At 50.0% G+C, this 19,443-nt stretch overlaps 1 protein-coding gene and 1 long non-coding RNA gene across 3 annotated transcripts in view; one reads left to right on the forward strand and one right to left on the reverse strand.

Moving 5' to 3' along the window:
* The window catches only part of SRPRA (SRP receptor subunit alpha), a 1,746,362-nt gene that overhangs the window by 62,241 nt on the left and 1,664,678 nt on the right, over positions 1-19,443 (forward strand). The window lies entirely within an intron of this gene.
* LOC146861738 (uncharacterized) lies at positions 501-19,198 on the reverse strand. The gene is made up of 2 exons (XR_014979019.1): positions 18,403-19,198; positions 501-743 (listed from the first exon to the last, which is right to left on the reverse strand). It is a non-coding gene; the product is annotated as an uncharacterized LOC146861738 (long non-coding RNA).

A 19,443-nucleotide genomic window follows, 5' to 3' on the forward strand; every position in this document is an offset into this window, starting at 1 on the left:
ATCAACATGCCTATTATATGCCGTACAGTACGTTGTCCAGTTTAAGGCCTTTGAAAGTAGGGGCTGAAAACAATAAGCCTACATGCCCTCCTAATGTGCAGCCGTGTTCTTCTTGAGGATGGATGTTTTCGTCAAAATTTGTCATTAAAATTGTAATTCCTTTTATATAGCACTTATTATTCCTGACGAGGTGCTGAAGCGCTATTTTACCGATAATTTAGTCTTGGGCAGCTTTGCTTGATGGTGTTACATGGCTGTTAAATTGTCATTAAGTAAATAATTGTGTCAAATTTAGTGTCTGTTTAAGAACATGCTGTTTAGTAACCAGTCCTTGTGTGTTTTTTTCCCCCCTCTCGGTCAGCCATGGAATGTGATGTTGCTTCATCATATATAGGGAAAGTTTGACCATGAACATATAACTTGGAATAGGGTAAGAATGAAAAATGTCCTAGCTAACGTAACGGAAAGTTTAAATTCTATTAAGGACTCGGAGGCGAGGATTATGCTATCCTTTCTTCACTTTATTGATAGCAGCCATTCAAAGTCAAAACAAACTACCATTCCCATGAACCATAGGGAATAAACATTAAAACTATAGAGTGTTCACAGATAGAATGTCCCCTTCAATGCACCAATCAGGAGTCCCCAGGGTGTTGACAGTCCTCTGTTTGTGACTATACTTCCTCTTTCGTCGCTCAGTCAGCCAACCGATTCACATCAGGAGTCTTGTTTACCCGAGTCCCCTGGAAAATTAAAATAAGGCGTAAGCGACAGCAGTGGCTAAGGCTTAGCCCTAAGGAGAGAATGCGACAAAGCATATACAAGATCACAATACCAGAATGTCACGTAAACATTTTACTTACCCCAATACGAGGGAGGGAAAACAACCAAGTTGTACCCTGGGTGGGATAATCCTCGCCTCCGAGTCCTTAATAGAATTGTAGAGCGCGAACACCTACCTCCTAAGAGGTGTCCCGGCGCTGTAGCGACTGGTGGTGAACAGGGCAGCCTGTGTTGAACACAGAGTACAAGGAATTCATCCTGGTTGAACAGTCAAGTTTTGGCTGCTTTCCTAAAAATGTTTTTCAGAGGTAATTTGTCGCAAAGCGTTTGGCAAGGCGTTCCAGAGCATGGCAGCCCTGAGTGAAAAGGATCTGCCCCCTAACCGGGCTTTCCTAACTCATGGGGTGCACAGCAGGTTCAAGGAACCTGATCGGAGAGAACAAGGGTGTTTATATGTGCTAAGCCTCTTCTTCAAATAGCAGGGGCAGGATCCGTGGAATGCCCCATAAGGCTAGGGCCTTAAAATTTATTCTATTGGTGACCAGCAGCCAGTGCAGTTCCTTGAGATGCGGAGACATATGCGGCTTAAATGGGATGTGTTTTAATCAATCTTACAGCCGCATTTGGACCATCTGTAATTTCTTATTCTGGTGTGCTGGGAGGCCTAAATACAGGACATTCGCGTAACCCAGACGAGAGGTTACTGAGGCATGGACCACCTTCCGGCGGCAGTTCTCTGGGAGAAGGTGTAGAATTGTATGCAAGTTTCTCAAACTGCCAATGCATGCACCTGTTGAATTTGGGCCGAGAAAGATAGGTCTGCCTGCCATTTTACACCCAGGTTTTTTGCGCAGTCTCCTGGGGTGGAAGGGCAGCCCATTTCGTCCGGCCACCAAAGGTCTGCGGTGGGGGGTTGGCTGTTACCGATGAACAGCACCTCCGTTTTGTCGGCATTAAGCTTGAGTTTTATTGTTCATCCATTGAGCTATATCTTTTAAGCAGCTCTTAAAATTCTCAAACGAGGCACTCGACAAATCTTTAAAAGGAAATACCAACTGGGGATCATCGGCGTAGGAAATGGCCTTCACCCCCCAGTTGGCAATCAGAGCAGTGGGCTAAGGGCTGAACCTTGTGGGACCCCACACCATAGGGACTTACGATTGGATTGGTGTGGTTGGAGCACCACTCTCTGCGTGCGCTTATTAAGAAAAGATTTAAACCACAGCAGTGCCTTCAATCCCGAGTCCTGGAGGCGCTGGATCAGGATGGTACAAGTAGTTTTATGGTCACTCAATTACGCTTCTTCCACCCCGGCTGTTTCCAGCCTCTTGGAATTGTCTGGCTTTGTTTGACTCCTTCTGACTTGACGTAATGGCCCCAAGTTTAGCGCTTCGTTTCTTTACATGGAATGTCCACGGCATGGGGGACAAAATTAAGAGGGGCATTGTGTTGCAATATATCAAACGCCATGAGCTTGACCTGGTGTTGCTGTAGGAGACTCATCTGGTTGGGATTTTCTGCGGGGCCCTGAATAGTAAAGGCTACAGTATGATTGCTCACTCTGGGTTCACCTCCGGCTCTCGGGGGGGGGGGGTGATTCTCCTACGTAAATGTTGCCCCTACATTGTCCACAAGACTTGGACTGTTGCTCGGGGTAGATACGCCACGGCACTTGGGAGGGACGGGCCATCAATGTAGTCGCTGTGTATGCCCCCCCCCCCCCCTGGATTACAGGGCCTGACACTGCGCGACGTGGGGTCCCTACTGCTGGAGCTTCCGTTGGGAGTGTTAGTGCTGGGGGGAGACTTCAACCTCGCAATGAATGGTTCCCTAGATCGTCTTCCGCCCCGGGAGGATCCGCCGAAAGGTTCGCCTCTATTTGAGTTTGCTAACGCTTTAGGGATGGTGGACGTGTGGAGGTGGTTTAATCCATCGCACACGAGATTCATGTTCCAATCGGGGGTACACGGTAGCTAATCCAGACTTGATTATCACTTCACACACGCCCAAGATATCCACCTCTTTACCGGGTCGAACTGCTTGGCCCCCGGGATCTCCGATTATACCCCGGTCAGGTCTTTTTTTACTCTTTCGCAAAGGGGGCAGCCGGGATCCATAACCATACAACCGTGGGCCCTTAGGATACCGCATATTAAAGAAGCACTCCGCAAAGATGCAGAAAATGATTTTGCTGAAAACGTGGGCTCTGTTACCTCATCAGTGACCCTATGGAGGGATTTTTGGGGCAGTAATCAAGGGAAGGGCGCTGTCTCTTATGGTGGGCTACAGGGCTGAGCGATTGAAGAGGATATCAAAGCTGTAGTCAGATGTTATAGACCTGGAGGAGGCGGAAGCGCGTGAGCCTAACCCCTCCCTTATCTATATACCCAAAAATTGCCAATGCTGCTAATCTTAATAAAGCTAATTATTTAGGCTCTTCACCTATGAACAAAACTATAAGTGGATTGGACTCACGTTATTAGATTCAATCTTTCATTTTATTTTTGTATTCAATTATTATAAATTTCTTTGGTCATTTATTTACCAAATTTTGACGTTTCACAAAAATCATATACAATTCAAATAAACAAATTTTGTACATTAAAACATCCCCCTCATATTACTCATACACACTATCACTACTATTCTCCATCAATCATTCTCATACATATCATCATACACACTGAGCTTATTTTATCAACAAATACAACAATATTTTATCAAAACAAATTTTTCACAGTGCCATAGGTCTTGTTATATACACATGTGTATCTTTCGTAAGTTTACAATTGTAATTTTTCTCTCTTCTGGCACACTTTGGTAGGCTTGGCTCGCAAACCGTATGACATACGGTTTGCGAGCCAACCCTACCAAAGTGTGTCACGACACGAATTGAGGAGTGCCGATTCATTTATCCTCCCTACAACGCGAGTGAAAAATGACTTTAGAGAGGGAACACTTCAAAAAACAGCGGTTCCGCGTCGCGGTCCTACTGAAAAGGGTAATTCAGTTACCATAAAGAAAGAGTGGATGGTCCTGATGAGAACTCCATGATTGTTAGGAGTTTGAAACGCGTAGACCCTATATTTTGTGCCAGAAGAGAGAAAATTTACAATTAAGTGATAGTGTGTATGAGTAATATGAGGGGGATGTTTTAATGTACAAAATTTGTTTATTTGTATTGTATATGATTTTTGTGAAACGTCAAAATTTGGTAAATAAATGACCAAAGAAATTTATAATAATTGAATACAAAAATAAAATGAAAGATTGAATCTAATAACGTGAGTCCAATCCACTTATAGTTTTGTTCATAGGTGAAGAGCCTAAATAATTAGCTTTATTAAGATTAGCAGCATTGGCAATTTTTTGGTATATAGATAAGGCAGTGGTTTGGCCTTGCTGCTTGGGAACCCATACCCGGTGGTGTCATATAACCCCTCCCTTAGGCATAGCCTTATGCTTAAGAGGCAAGACTATAGGCAGCTTCTCCAGGAGGAAGCCGCGGCGCGGGCTCTCTCTCCCCCCCCCCCCCCCCTCCCCCCCCCCCATAGGATTTATGAGCAGGGCGAAAGGACGGGTAAACTTCTGGCATGTCTGGAACGCCGGGAACAAGCCTCTAGATGGGTGCATGTGATAGCCGATTCATCGGGCGCTTCTCACTGATCCTCAACAGATAGGGGACGCTTTTGCGCTCCATTAAGAAGGGGTCTATACTAGCTCCCCAGAGTCTCAGGCTCCATGGTCGACTGATCGCCTGGCCACTATTGAGGTAGCTACTGTTTCTCCGGAGGGCAGGGAGGCCCAGGAGGCGAATATCACAGGGACGGAAATCCAAAAAGCTGTACATGATGTCCGATCCGGGAGGGCGATGAGCCCTAACAGGCTTCCGATCAAGCTTTTTAAGCCCATGACGACTCTGCTTGCTCCCCACCTCTTGAATCTCTCTACTGAGTGTTTTGAATCAGGTCAACTTCCGGCGGAGGTCCGCACGGCGGCTATTGTGGTGATCCACAAACCTGGTAAGCCGGTAGAGGACTGTAAATCGTACCGACCTATTTCTCTCTTGACTGTAGAGGCCAAGATTCTGGCCAAACTGGCCAATCGACTTCTCCCCTACATCTCGGATCTGGTCCACCCAGACCAATCAGGATTTATGCCAGGAAGAAACACGGCCCGCAATCTGCGGAGGGTACACGGGGCCCTGGTTAGAATCCACACTCTTGAAGAAGATGCGATCCTGCTATTGCTCGACGCGGCTATGGCGTTTGATACTATAGAATGGGACTTTCTCTTCACTGTATTGGCTCAGATGGGGTTCGGACCTAAATTGATACGATGGATTAGATTATACGCAGCCCACAGCGCATGTCATTTTCAATAACCATAGATCGGCCACTTTTACACTTCACTGTGACACGAGGCAGGGTTGCCCTCTGTCACCATTACTGTTTGCCCCAATTGCGGAACCCCTGGCTGTATGGGTCCGGGGAGATCCGGAGATACGGGGGCTTAAATGTATGCCGTGTCACGAAGACCGCATCTCACTTTACGCGGATGATATCCTTTTGTATTTAGCGTCTCCAGCACGGTCGCTGCGGAGGGTGCGTCACATCTTCCACATCTTCGGGGCCCATTCAGGTTATCGCATAAACTGGTCCAAATCCCAGATGTATGCGCTGTGGGGCACTCCCCCCCGACAGTCCAAGAGGCTACGAAATACCGGTGGCTCAACGTGGTTTGCGTTATTTAGGCATCTTTGTCACTCCGGAGGCTGACCTCTTCTTTGAACGCAATTTCCTCTGACCCCTCCACCGCCTCAAATCAGAAGTCTCGCATTGGCGCTCTCTCCCTCTCCTGGGGCGTGCGTCCCTGTTCAAAATGCTTGCGCTTTCGCGTTTCCTGTATGTCTTGCAGAATACCCCCAACCCTGTCCCTGAGTCCTATTTCGCTCAGATTGATGGAGCGCTTCGGGAATTACTATGGGAAGACCGCACGCGCACGAATCACTATGAACAAACTAACCATGGGCTGGTATGATGGGGGTATAGGGCTTCCAGACTTGCGTCTCTATTATCAAGCATCCCAATTGATCGGTATTAATTGGTGGGTCTTCGGCCCCCATGATGATCCAAACTTCAGAACGGACCAGTGGCTCATGGGAAGGGGTGGTTACAACAGAGCACTGTACTCCAACCAACAGAGCGCTGTACTCCTCAAATAGCTTATTTCACTTTAGACGGCAAATGCCTGTGCCTAACAAAAAAATGAATGTGTCCTCATGTAATGTAACTGGTGCTATTTATAGCGCTCTGATACCTAATTGGATTCGGGTCAAGTTCGCGCTATATAAAACTCTGCAAAAAAAAAAAAAGTGACACATTTCTCATAAAGTACCTTTGGATGCGTCAAGCAAGATAAACTAAAGGTTCGCAGTGAGAACGATGCGTTGGTTCCTTGCTTCGGGGGAGGCAATGCGTCTGTTCCTCAGTACTTGCGCAAAGTAGGCGATGCGTCTGTTCCTTACCGGAGAGGAGGTGATGCGACAATCTCACGGTGTGGCCCGGTTGCGATGTGACAAGATGGCGCCTTAATGCAATGCGACTATGTGATGCGAGAAGATGGCGCCCTTGATGCGATGCGACTACGTGAAGACGATGCGTGCATGCCCGATGGCGTGCGGCAACTCTGTACCTTTGGAGCAGCGACAGGCCCTGTGACACGCTTCTCCGGTGATGCGAAGACAAACAGCTGCGACGAAGACACGCTTCTCTGGTGATGCGACGGCGACCCTTGCGGTGGCGACACGCTTCTCCGATGATGCGACGGCAACAGCTGCGACATGTTTCTTCTCGTTGAGTCACGCTTCCAGCTCCCAACAACAATCAGGCTTCTGCAGACAGAATTCCCAGCAAGGAAATTCAGGAGGGAGCTGGTGGTGAAGTCTTGTATCCCTGAGACTTCAGCAGGAGGCAAGCACAGTTCAAGCCCTTGGAGATTCTTCTTCAAGCTGATGAAAGTTGCAAATCAGTCTCTCTCCTTTCCTTGGCAATAAAGAAACCACTGCAGGCCAACCCCAGAAAGCAGACTGGCACAAGGGCAGTCCAACTCCTGCAGATTCTTTGGTTGTTCTCCTTGGCAAAAGGTCTGTCTTGATGTCCAGATCTAAAGTTCTTGGGTCTGGGTCTCCCTTTTTATACACACAAATCCTTTGTCTCTAAAGGCAGTGTGTGTCTGTACCTAGTCCAAACCAGTTCTGGGTGCATTCTGCCAGTGCACAACTTCTTCTTTTTGTCAGTGTGGGCCAGAGTCATCATATGCACTACAGGAGGTGGAGCCAGCATTGTATAAGGCAGGCACAGCCCTATTCAGCCCCAGGTGCTACTCCTTCCACCACTCCCAATGCAGATAGGTTTTTTTCTGTCTAATGCTGAATCCCCCTGCCTCCTGGAGCCCCCTCAGCCCCTGTCACTCACAAACCAGACATGCAATACACAGCCTAGCAGAGGCAGGCTGGATGGTTTAGGCAACAAAAGACCTACTTTCTAAAAGTGGTATTTTCCAACACAGAATGTTAAAACCATCTTCACTAAAAGATTTATTTTATCATTCTGAGTTCAGGCATACTAAACTCGTTTTTCTCCCATATGCCCTGGGTCAGTTAGGATTAGAAGATGTTATAATCAAACTGCCCATTCTGGCCTATGGGGACAGGTAGCCTTGCAATAATGAAAAACGAAATTGGCTGTAATTCACTATCAGGGCATGCCACACACATCAGGACATGTCCTACCTTTCACATACAATGCACCCTGCCCTAGGGCCTACCTTAGGGGTGGCTAACATGTAAAAAAGGGAAGGTTTAGGGACTGGTAAGTGGGTGCACTTACCAAGTCGACATGGCAGGACTAGACTGCACACAGGCTCTGCAATGGCAGGCCTGAGACACACTTTACAAGCTGCTTTTGTGGGTGGCACAATCGGTGCCGCAAGCCCACTAGCAGCATTTGATCTACAGGCCCTGGGCACACATGGTGCACTGTACTAGGGTCTGACAAGTAAATCAAATAAGCCAATCATAGAGTCACTAATCTATTACAGTAATTTACAATAGGGAGTGTAGGAGTGTAGGAGCGTAGGATTTGCACTTATGTTGCCCCCACTTTTATCTGATGTTAACACTGGTTTCTGGCTATAGTCTGGCTGGGTCCCTGCTAATCAGGGCCCCAGTCTCTCTGTTCTCTCTAAACAACTTGGAGTGCATATTAGATGCACTAGTGATTGGATACTGTGGTACCTTATGAGCCCCTGGTATATGGTACCTTAGGTACCTAGCATAGGTACTTCACAGGCCTACCAGGGGCTGAAGCATGTATTATGCCACCCCTGGGACGCAGACTAAATCTGACACCACAGGCCTGCTACTGCAGCCTGGATGAGGTAGTGTTAGCACTCCTCACTGAGGTATAGGTTCCCTATATCTCACCTTACACACACATATAAGCCTATCAGTCACCCCTAAGGCAGGCCCTATCAATCCTGAGGTCAGGGTGCTTTGATTACTTGTGAGAGGCTGCCTCTGTATGAGCAGGGCCCCTCTGCAGCTGGCAGTCTATTCTCTGTGGCTGTTTGTGGATGCGGTTAAACCATATACTCTTAAGTGCATTATAGCCTACCGGTAAATGCTAACTTTGGGATGACTGCCTCAAAACATGTTGTGTTTGGTGTCAAACAACTTGGAATCATACCCCCACACCAGTAACTGGTGTGGGAGTATGATCCCACCCTTCTAGAGGGATAGACATGTACCCGCTGTGGAAACACGGTAGAAATCTGAAAGAGCCTGGCATCACAAAATGGATGCCACCAGCACAGACACTGAGCTGCCCTCCTGCTGCTGACCGAAACTCACAGTGGAGGAGGCCCAACAATAGGCATCCTGTCACAGGGAGGTGTCACCACCTTCCAGACAGGATTTAGTGTATTGGGGCTGTGTGGGTGCACTCCTAGAGTGCTTTGAAGTCCTGCACTGGGGGAGCAGTAGGCTCCTCTGTGCATATGCCAGCTCAAACCGGTTCAGGGGCTACCTGCCCCTGCTCTGGTGCGAAACTGGACAAAGTGAAGTGGGTGTACCCACCCACTCCCCTGACCCTCCCATAGGAGTGGTCCTAGAGCTAGTCCCTCCATTTCCTTTAGTATAAGATAGGGAACCCTTGCCATTGCAAACTAGATATCCCTGGACGATGCTCTACAAGAAGAATCCTAGACCCTCGACGTTCCACTACCTTTGGAAGACTGAAGAATCTCCCTTGGAGTCAAGGAGTGACGCCCATGCTTGGCAGGCACCTATAACTTGAATCAACGGTCACAAAATTTCCCGCTGGAGTCCGAAGTCCCTGCAGCCCCGGAAGTGGATTTCCTGACTTATCAATGGCCATTGTGAGTCCCCAGCAGAGCTGAGGCGAATGGACCCCACGAGTGACGAGGAACAGCAATACCCGGGTACCGTGCACTATTTTCGAGTGCAATCCCTTCACGACGTTCTACGAACTTGTGCATTGGACCACATGTGGTCCAAGCCTCCAGCAGGATTTCCACCGAAGATCGAAGGCCTACCTCGTCCTGAGTGACCGTGGGCTCCTGTGAAGCGAATCCTCACGAGGTTTCCCATATCGAAACCCGACAATACCTATTGTCTAGTTTTAGATTACAGACATTTAACACTTGCACAAAGACATTCGCCATCAAAAACGCACACAGTGCCCCATTGATGAATAACATTGTGCGTAAAAAATACAAAACTACACTTGATATAATGGATTTTTCTGCCAAAATATATATATTTTTTTTAATTTATTTTTTATATTTCTTTTTATTAAACAGTTTCAACAAAATCACATCAATTGATTACAAGCCGGAGACTTCATCATTTCTCAGTACCATCATAAACATTTCAAGTTAGGTTACATTTGGTATATCGAGTAAATCAAGGGGTTTCAAGAGTTTCAGTATTGATATGCCGACAAGGTGGGAGACAGATGTCACCTCTGTAGTGATTCTGTGCTCCCCACACCCTACTCTATTTCCCAGGGCACTATCTGGCCACGTAAACTGACTTTTCTCTATACATGCACCAGTCTAGGTCCTCCTGCCATTTCCTCAACTGGGGCGGCTGACTAGCGCCCCACTGTTGTGCGATGTTTCTCTTTGCTATCATGTATGCTAACGTTGCCCATTGTGTAGTGTATGTGTTGAGGTCTGTAGGCTCCCAAACATTTAGTATACATCTCCGAGCCTCCGGCTGCATATCAACCCCCAGCACTGCCCGCAGTGTGTGGTGGATGTTTTTCCAATACAATTGTATCTGCTGACAGTTCCACAATATGTGCATGAAGGTCCCCAATTCCCCACACCCCCTCCTACACTCTCCGCTTTCTGCCTTTCCCATCCGAACCAGGCAAGGCCCTGTTACATAAATCCTATGCAGTATTTTAAGCTGCACTAATCTCAGCCTGGCCTGGATTGCGACTACCCGCGGGGAAGAGACCGCCTCCTGCCAGTCCTTGTCATCTAGTTCTAAGCCATCACTGTTCCATTTTCCCTTGAGGGCCTGCAGTGGATCTTCCATGTTGTTGATCAGCTTCTTGTAGATAAGAGAAATTGTCTTTTCCGGGAGGTGACCGTCCAGTACTCTATCCTCCATCGGGGAGGCCTCCGGGAGTGTTGTGTTACTTGGTATCTGAGTGAGTAACGCATGTCAGATTTGGAGATAACGATAATACTCAGTATCTGACGAGCTGTATTGTACTTTAACCGAAGCGAATGGAAGAACCGTTCCCTCCCTCCAGACGTCTTTGATACGCGAGATCCCTATGAGGTCTCATTTATCAAAGCCCTTGGATCTCCAGAGGCTCCCCAGTTTCTCAGAGCTCCACAGTGGAGTGGCCAGAGTGAGTTTATTTTCCCAATGCAGGTGTTTATTGACTACATGCCACGTCTGGTCGGCATGTGCTGTGGGTCCAGTTAGTGGGAATCTACGAGGTTTAGCGTATAATGCTCTGTTATAGACTTCCCCCCCTGGGAGCAACCACTTATCCATGGCGTACCCGGAATCGTCTGGGCGGCCATATATCCCGTGATTGATTGCCGCGAGTTTTCGATGTCCAGTAATATTTCCTTAGGTCAGGAAGACTGATGCCCCCATCGTACCAGTTAAGAGTTAACTTGGAGAACGCTATGCGGGGTTTGCCTTCCAAGAGAAGTTGCCTCTGAAGACTCTATTTCTTTGAAATAGGATGTTGGCACAGGATCCATTGTGTTTTGGAGAGCTTATAAGAAGCGAGGCAGGGCCATCCTTTTAAAAAGGACTGCCCTGCCCAACATGGAAAGAGGAAGGGACCTCCAGCTTGCGACATCGTTCTTAAGCCGCTGTATGGGCGGATCCAGATTACGGGCAAAGCGGAGCTTCGAGTCTAGTGTCACATAGATGCCAAGGTATCGGAAGCCCTCAGACGCAATCTGTATCGGGCAGTTTCGCTGCAATATAGGCGGGTCCCCCTGGAGCATGTAAACCACGGACTTGGACCAGTTCACGGTGAATCCAGAGTGTCTCCCGAATGTCGCCAGTATATCGAGGAGGCAGATCAATGACTCTCTTGGCGAAGCCATGTAGAGGAGAATGTCATCCGCATATAAGGATATCTTATCCTCCCAGTCTAAGGACCAGCGCAATCCGCGAATAGATTGATCATGCCTGATCCAGGTCGCCAGTGGTTCGAGTGCCAACGCAAAGAGGAGTGGAGACAGGGGGCAGCCCTGGTGAGTACCCCTGCTCAGCTGGAAATCGGGGGACTTGCGGTTATTGACCACGACTCGGGCCAGCGGGCTGGAGTATAAGAGTCAGACCCAGTCCATAAACTCCGTGCCAAATCCTAACTTCCCTAAAACCGCAAATAAATAGGGCCACTCAACCATGTCAAACGCCATAGTAGCATCCAATGATACTAAGATTGCAGGTTCCTGTATGGCGGGCGTTCTACCTTTCACTCCATGCAGGCTGCGCAGTTTAAGGGCAGTATTGCGATGAGGCATAAAGCCCGACTGGTCAGGATGAACCAGGGTGGTGATGACTTTAATCAGACGCGTTGCCAGCAATTTCGCCAGGACTTTGGGCTCCACATTTAGAAGCGATATCGGCCTATAGGATGCGCAGCTGGTCCTGGGCTTGCCTTCTTTGTATATGACAAATATGTTGGCCATGCGTTGGTCATAGGGGAGCAATCCCTTATCCCTACTTTCCGTCAGCATAGAGCGGATGTCTGGGGCAAGCTTATTAGGCCTCAATTTATATAATTGAATGGGGATACCATTGGGTCCAGTTGCCTTTCTTGAGTTCACCCCCCTGATTGCCTGCGCCACCTCATCGTCCGTCAGTGGGGATTCCAGATATCCCTAATTTTCGTCTGAGTGTGGGTAGTCTTAAGTTCCGCAGCATCTCCCTATTTTCATCTTCTGAGAACCTGCCAGTCGCTGTATATATCGTACGGTAATACTCTGCAAACATATCTGCTAGGGCCTGCGGGTCTGTTCTACGACTGGAGTCTCCTCCTCGCACCTCGAGCACTAGTCGTGATGCCCACTCCTTTCTGTCTAGCCATGCTGTCAGTTTTGCCGCTTTATCTCCATATTCATACACTCTGCCCTGGACCTCTACTCTGTGCTCTAGCTCTGTCCCTGGCGATGCTGTTAAACTCCTCCTGCTTCAACTTCAGGAGGTGAAGATTTTCGGGGGTCACTGCTTGGGATAATTCTTCTTCTGACTTCAATACGTCTTCTTCTGCTCTTTCAAGATCTGCCTGCCTTTCTCCCTTTTTCCCGGTAATCAGAGAGCGCTTTTCACCCCAATGACTGTTTTATATACCTCCCATAGGGTCTGGGAAGTAATTATCAGTGGCATCCGCTATGCTCTTCCGTTTAGTCGGGTACTTTAGGTATCATGGGTTGATGGGGGCTACTCTGCCGACGCTCGTGCAATCTAGCGTCATCCTCCGCCACACTGGGGAGTGATTTGAGATGCCTCGCCCCAGATGACGAGTCTCGGATAGCGTGTGCATGCGCCGCCGGGACAAGGATGTAGTCTATGCGTGACAGACTACGATGTGCGCCCGATACGTGGGTGTACTGTGCCCTTTCTGGGTTGTGTGTCCGCCACCCATCCACCAGCCCCACAGTTTCCAGAAAGTCGGGCAGCCATCTCTGAGCGGGTCTGATGTCACGTGGCAGATATCGGTGTAGTTCACCGGACATCACTGCGTTTAAGTCCCCACCCATCACCAGGAGGCCCAGTGGAAATAAGAAAATCGTACTTAAGTCTTTGAATGTGTCCGTCTGTAGGCCGGGGGGGGACGTATACAGATATGAATGTAGCTGTTTTCCCTTCCCATTGGCCCGAGACCCCAATATATCTACCTCATGCGTCTGACCAAGTGGCCTGTACTATGTAAGAGAAGGAATTCATTTTTTTTTTTTTTTTTTTTTTTTTAAAACCTTTATTTCGGTAAATGCACAATACACAGCGTCTGCCTACAACCCCTCGGGGCCGGCCGCTATGACATTGTAGAACATAGAACAATAATGTCAGGATAAGAAAAGGTTTAATTTTATGATTTCGTCGAGTACAATGTAGTGAACTACGAAAAGAGTCGAAGCTGACACTGACCAGGAGAGACATCACCGTTCACGGGCACCCAGAAGGAGGCGTTATATAGGAAGGCGTTTGTGAGGAAACAGGTGGCCACCGTCCAGGAACTAAGAGCAAACACTATACCACAGAATGATAGAACACAAACTCCCTACTAACACTGAGCCCCGACCCCAAAGAAACAAAAACATAAAAGAGAAAGAAGCCGAAGAAGAAGAGAGAAAGAAAGAGAAAGAGGGCCATAGAGACGAAGAAAGGACATAGAACACATCCCATCCCCCCACCCTGCATACCAGCGGAAGGCCACGGCCCACCCCCCCCCCAATAGGCATGCCTGTCGCCCCAAATGAACCCCAAGTAGGAAAGAGAGTCTGGCGAGTGGGAAAGAACATCCCAGTCTCCGACTCCCAGAGAAGGCAGGAGGAGGAAATTTCACATACTCCCGGTCACCACAGCCCCATAAGCATCCCCCACCCAGAATATCATCAGCACAACTGAAGTAGCAAGCAAAGCAGCAGGTGGGGAGACTCCATTCCAAATGTACGAATAAATCAGATAATTAGCAGTCCCGTCCTAGTCCCCGCCCGCCAATACGTACAGCAAACTAAAGGGAATCGCCCAGCCCTGGCCCGATCCTAAGTGGCCCCACAGATCCACCCCCGCAATCAACAATGGCAAATTACACACATGCGGCACAGCAGATACATAGACAAATATTCTAGTCCGGGTCATGCCAGGCGGTCAGGCAGGATCATCAAGGGAGGCAACATCAGCCCTGGCCAGAACGCTGAAACCCCACCAAGCATGGCCACCGCTGGGAGTGTACCTCAGGCAGAACAAAGGAGCAAGATGGCCGCTCCCGGCATAGAAGACGCAGAGGGAGAGGAAGCGAGAGTTCCCAATCATAAACCATCACCACATCGATAGTGACCAACACAGTTTTCCCCACAGAACGGCACACACTCCGGCGGTGTTGAGGAAGCCGTGGCGACACTTGCAGAGGCAGAGTCACAGCATGTAAAGTGGAAGGGAACTTTGTATCTGCAACTGTGTCATTAAAAGAACACTCGACACTGTAGCCAGGGAGAGGACGTTCCACAGTATCCCCCTGTCGCCACATTGTATCCGCCTCGAAGGGAATGAGAGGCATTGGGGGGTCAGACAACCGCAGTAGTTCCCTGGATGGCATAGCGGCATCGATCTTCCGCTCCAGTTCTCGAGTGGTTTGGCACCATGTCGCCCTCAAGTCTTCCAGGGCTAGAAGGATATCACCATAGGTCAGGTCTGCTCCCCGCTTCCGCATGTCGGCAGTATGTAAAGGCGCCACCGAGACACCCTCCAGCTCGACAGTAGGCAGGAAAGTTTGCGTCAGGGATATGGAGGCTTCCGTCTTTCCGGCGAAGTAGACCGGCACCGCCACCATATTTGCAGTTAGCCCACATCGGAGGGGTGAGGGCGGCTCCATAGGACGGAGGAATAGTAGTTAAGGCAAGAAGAGTTACTGCTCGCTATACGGAGCTCACACGATGGGAGAGCCCTCGGCTGTATTGCAATGCGGGTGGTGGGCGCTCTAAAACGGAGACCGCTCTGACCGCTGGTAGCAGGACAAAGGAAGGTTCGCCAGCCCGGACCCAATCATACAGGAATTCTCTCCGTCGCGAAGAGGGCTCCGCCAAGCCGCCCACTCCACCTCCGGTCACATTTCCCCAGGCGCCGGTCCAGCCCCAGGTCGTCTCACCGTACGTGATAAGCGGTGTCCGGTGGCGGTGGTCGGGCCAGAGTGCGTGGGCAAAGTCCAAAGTCGGCAAACTCTATGAATCCTCGACCAAAAAAGCCGGCGGGGACATCGGAGGAATGCGGAAAGTATCAGCGCATTCGTGGTTACATTTGCTCGCGCCGTAGGCAGGATTAAAGATCAGGATGTCATGTAAAACAGCAGACGGGCTGCGGAGCCGGGAGCTCAGACGTCCTGTCCGTCCGCCATCTTGGCTCCTCCAAGAGAAGGAATTCTTGATTAGTATGCCCACCCCTCATGACCCAGAGGTGAATCCCACGTGTGCCACCAGCTTATACCCTCCCCTATGTAAGGCCATGCATTTGTTTCCTACTAGGTGCGTTTCCTGTAAAAGGATGACATCTGGTGTGTGTTTTCTGATAAACTGGCTGACCATGCCACTTTTGATCTTATCCCCCAGACCATTTACATTCCAGCTTAGGACTCTAACCCCGACTCTTTTGCACCACTCATCATTATTTCTCTTTTGGAATTCGATCTCGCACTGCTTTTCTCTTCGGTACCGAATAAATCAATTCTGTAAACCATTCCAATTAAAAAATATTACACCCCCCCCCCCCCAACTCCCCTCCTCCCTGCCCCCCTGCTTACTTTCCATCCACACCCAACTCCCTGCACCCCCCCCCCCCACCCTGCTACCCTGCCCCCTAGGCGCAGAACTGCCCAGTCTGAATTTGCAGAGTGCCTGTCGCCCGATAAGTTAACTAAAGGTAGAAAAAAGAGGGGGAAATATCAACTCTCCACCCCCCTACTCCCGGCAATTCTATAAGTTGTAAGGCTCTAACGTGTTAACATCCCAGGCGCTGGTCCAACATAATAAACTGACTAACTCTAGGTCCCTATGTAACCCATCACACGATTAAATAGCGTACCCCCCGATCTCATCCCCTGCCCTGCGAGTCCGGATTGCCCTCCCCATCTGTCTCTGATTCCGTTATCTGCTCGGCTGTCAAGCCAGTCTGTAGCCACTGCAGGATCGTCAAAGAACCAAGCTCGCCCCCCTCCCCCGCTTCCACGTGGAGACGGGCCGGGAACATCATTGCATACCAGAGTCCTTTCTCCCGGAGTCTCTTCTTGATGGTCAAAAAAGTTTGACGTTGTCGTTGGACCAGTTGGGTAAAGTCAGGAAAGAACGTGAGATCTGCATTTTCATATCGGAGCGGAGTTACAGTTCGAGCATGCTGGAGGATTGCGTCTCTATCCCGTAAATTAAGGACTCGTGCTATCAATGGGCGCGGGGGCTCCCCCGGCCTGGGCCGCCCGCCCGGCACCCTGTGTGCCCTCTCAATGGAGAAGAATTTCCCTAGGCCTTTAAGTCAGAGGTGATTAAGTATGAGGTCTTACACAAACAGATCCGGAGCCGGCCCCTCCGCTTTTTCCAGCACACCAAGGATGCGAATATTATTGCGCCTTGTGCGGCCTTCGCAATCATCCAGCTTGCGCTCGGCCATTTCACGGACGGATTTGAGGTACTGCACCTCTTTCTGACACTGGGATACATCAGCTGTTATGCTGTCGGTCTTGATGTCCAAACTCTTGACTTTCTCGGTCATTTTCAGGAGGTCTGCGCGGATTAGGTTAACATCTATGGAAATGGTATCCATTTTATGTTCTAGGGAATCTTTGACTCCAGTGATGGCTGCTATTCCATCCTGAAGAGTAAGCTCCAGGGTGGCGCCCTCAATCTTCTGCGGCCTTAGATGTGTTGTACAACTCTGTGGGTGAACCCTTAGGTAGGGTGTAGCGATCGAGCTTGTTGGATTGGACTGGTTTCGCAGTTCTGAGACCCCGGGCCACTCTTTTCCGAGTCGTTCCTTCCCGTCATCCTGTAAGTACCACCGATTGTGTTGGGTTCAGTAGCCGCCACTAACGTTCCCAGCCAATCAAAAGAGGCGGCAAAATGGATAGCAGGACACCCTCTGTGCGGCCGCTGGTGCGCCCGTTGATGAAGCACGTTTCCCTCTCCGAAAATCTTCCACGTGTTGGGAAATTTAATAGACTTGAAAGGGAAACCCAAAGAGCCGCAGTGCCGTCCTGCTTGCAGTAGCGTGTAGAAGCAAACCAGGAGGCCAGGACCGCATCCAGCGCACCTCGCAGCTTTCTGTGGGCCACACGCAGCTCCTCTCACCAAAATACACCTTCACAGCAGGTAGGGCGGGGAAATAAGGCCGTTCTAAAACATGCAGAACCAGCGGCACTCCCAGTGCGTCTTCGACTGCCAACAGTGCTCCAAGCGCGGGCCGGGCCACCCCTACAGGTCTGCTCCGCGGTGTCGCAGTCCCAAAGTGTCTATGCTGTCGCAGGTTTCTGCCCTGGTCTTTGCAGTCTTTTTGCAATGGGCTATTACAAATGCCCATTCCCCAATTAATTTGTCCTCGGGATATGCGGGCTGCTGAGGGAGCCCCAAGGGTCGACTTTGTACCAATGCTGCGAGGGCTCCGGGGAGGCACTCCGCATTCAGGGAGCTCTCGTATGCGGCCCGGAGCGACTCGTGCTGGGCCGCCGATAATAAAGCGCCCGGGCTGGGGAGGGCACAAAGAGCTGCGGCGTAATCTTCACCCGTCACCAGGGTCACCGTGATGAAACTCCGCTGCGCTCCCTCTCCTTCAGCATGATCCGCCGACCCGCGACATCCGGTCCAGGGCGGTGTCGTGCAGTGTCCTGCCCACCCCTGGTGAATGAGCCACTACACACGAGTATCGGGATTTGGTGAGTTAGGTTTATTCCAGTTCGAATCACACTTTCGAGCAACAATCCACGATCTGTCTTTTCGTGTCTTTCACTTCTCTTCACGGTCTGTCTTTTCACTCCTTTGGACTTGCACTCCACGGCTCTCCGGGGTTGTTTAAGGAGGGAATAAGACACAAAAATAGACACGTGTGAGATAAGGGGCGTGGTTCAAAGGGGATAAAGGGCTAGGGGAGTGTGGGAACACCGGGGCCGTCACCGTAATATTCCTTAACAGCAATTTATAAGAATACTCGTAGAAGAGTGTGAGGGAAGAAGACAAAAACAACTTCACGGCTTCTTCTAGTCCTGGACACTCACAGCCCCGTGCTCTCCCCGCCTCCCTCTAGCTAGTCCCTCCCCGTGAAAAGGTAAGCCCCAGGACCCGGTCCCGTACCTTTCCCAGCCACGCTCCTCCGGGAACGTGGCGGGGCCACTCGTGATGTCGTTGGCCTCCTGGCTCTCCACTCCTCCTTCCGACTCGCCGTTCCACAGTCCGGCCTGCGTCCTGCACTCTCCGTCCGTCGGATGTTCCCGCCTCGTCGCTGCTCCTCGCTCTCCACTCTTCAACGTCCTCCGCCCTTCCGACTCACCTCGCTCTCCACTCTTCCACGTCCTCCGCCCTTCCGACTCGCCTCGCTCTCCACTCTTCGATACCGCTGCTCCGCTGATCCACTTTCTCTCGCTCCTCTCCTTCGACTCCTCCGATGGCTTTCGCCCCGCAGTCCTCTTCCTGGTGAGCTTTACAATCAAGCAGAGCGTCTGATTGGTCCGTGTCTGCTGACGTCGGCCTCGTTGTTACCTCCTCCTTAAAGCTCCAGTCCCCGATATCGGAATCATCAGCATCCTGCGGTCGGGGTGGAAATGAAGAGTCGTTACTGTCTCCACCCCGACCCTCCCTTTTAGTGGCCGTGTGACAGGCGGCCACCTCTTCTCACACACAGCGCCGGCCCAGGGAGTCACCCCAACTCCCGGCGTCAGGGATGCACACAGGCCCCAATTGTCGGGACCCAATTCTCTGTTTCGGACACAGCGCCGAAGCTCGGGAAGGCACAGATATGCTCCGCTCACCCTCCACACTGCGTATCTAGCCTTTAAGTTCAGGATAAGTGCCAGGATTTGTGCCGGGGGAGAGGTTATGACGGAGATGAAGATTTACACGGCCATCTTGCTCCGAAGCTAGGCCACGCCCTGCCAAAATATATTTATTTTTATTTATTTATTTCATTTGTAGAGCGCATGAATCGCCCTGGTTGGGATATCTCCGTGCTAAGGCCGCGTTTGAGACAGTGAAGTAGATGGCTCAGAACAGTGAGGTTTTTAGATTTTTTCTGAAGGCCATGAAGTTAGTGCATTGACGAATGTCCAATGGTAGTTGGTTCCAGGTTTGAGGGGCTAGGTAGGAAAAGGCTTTGCCTCCTAGTCTGGTTTGTTTATA

This window comes from Triturus cristatus, chromosome 3_1, assembly GCF_964204655.1.
Source record: "Triturus cristatus chromosome 3_1, aTriCri1.1, whole genome shotgun sequence".
NCBI lineage: Eukaryota > Metazoa > Chordata > Amphibia > Caudata > Salamandridae > Triturus > Triturus cristatus.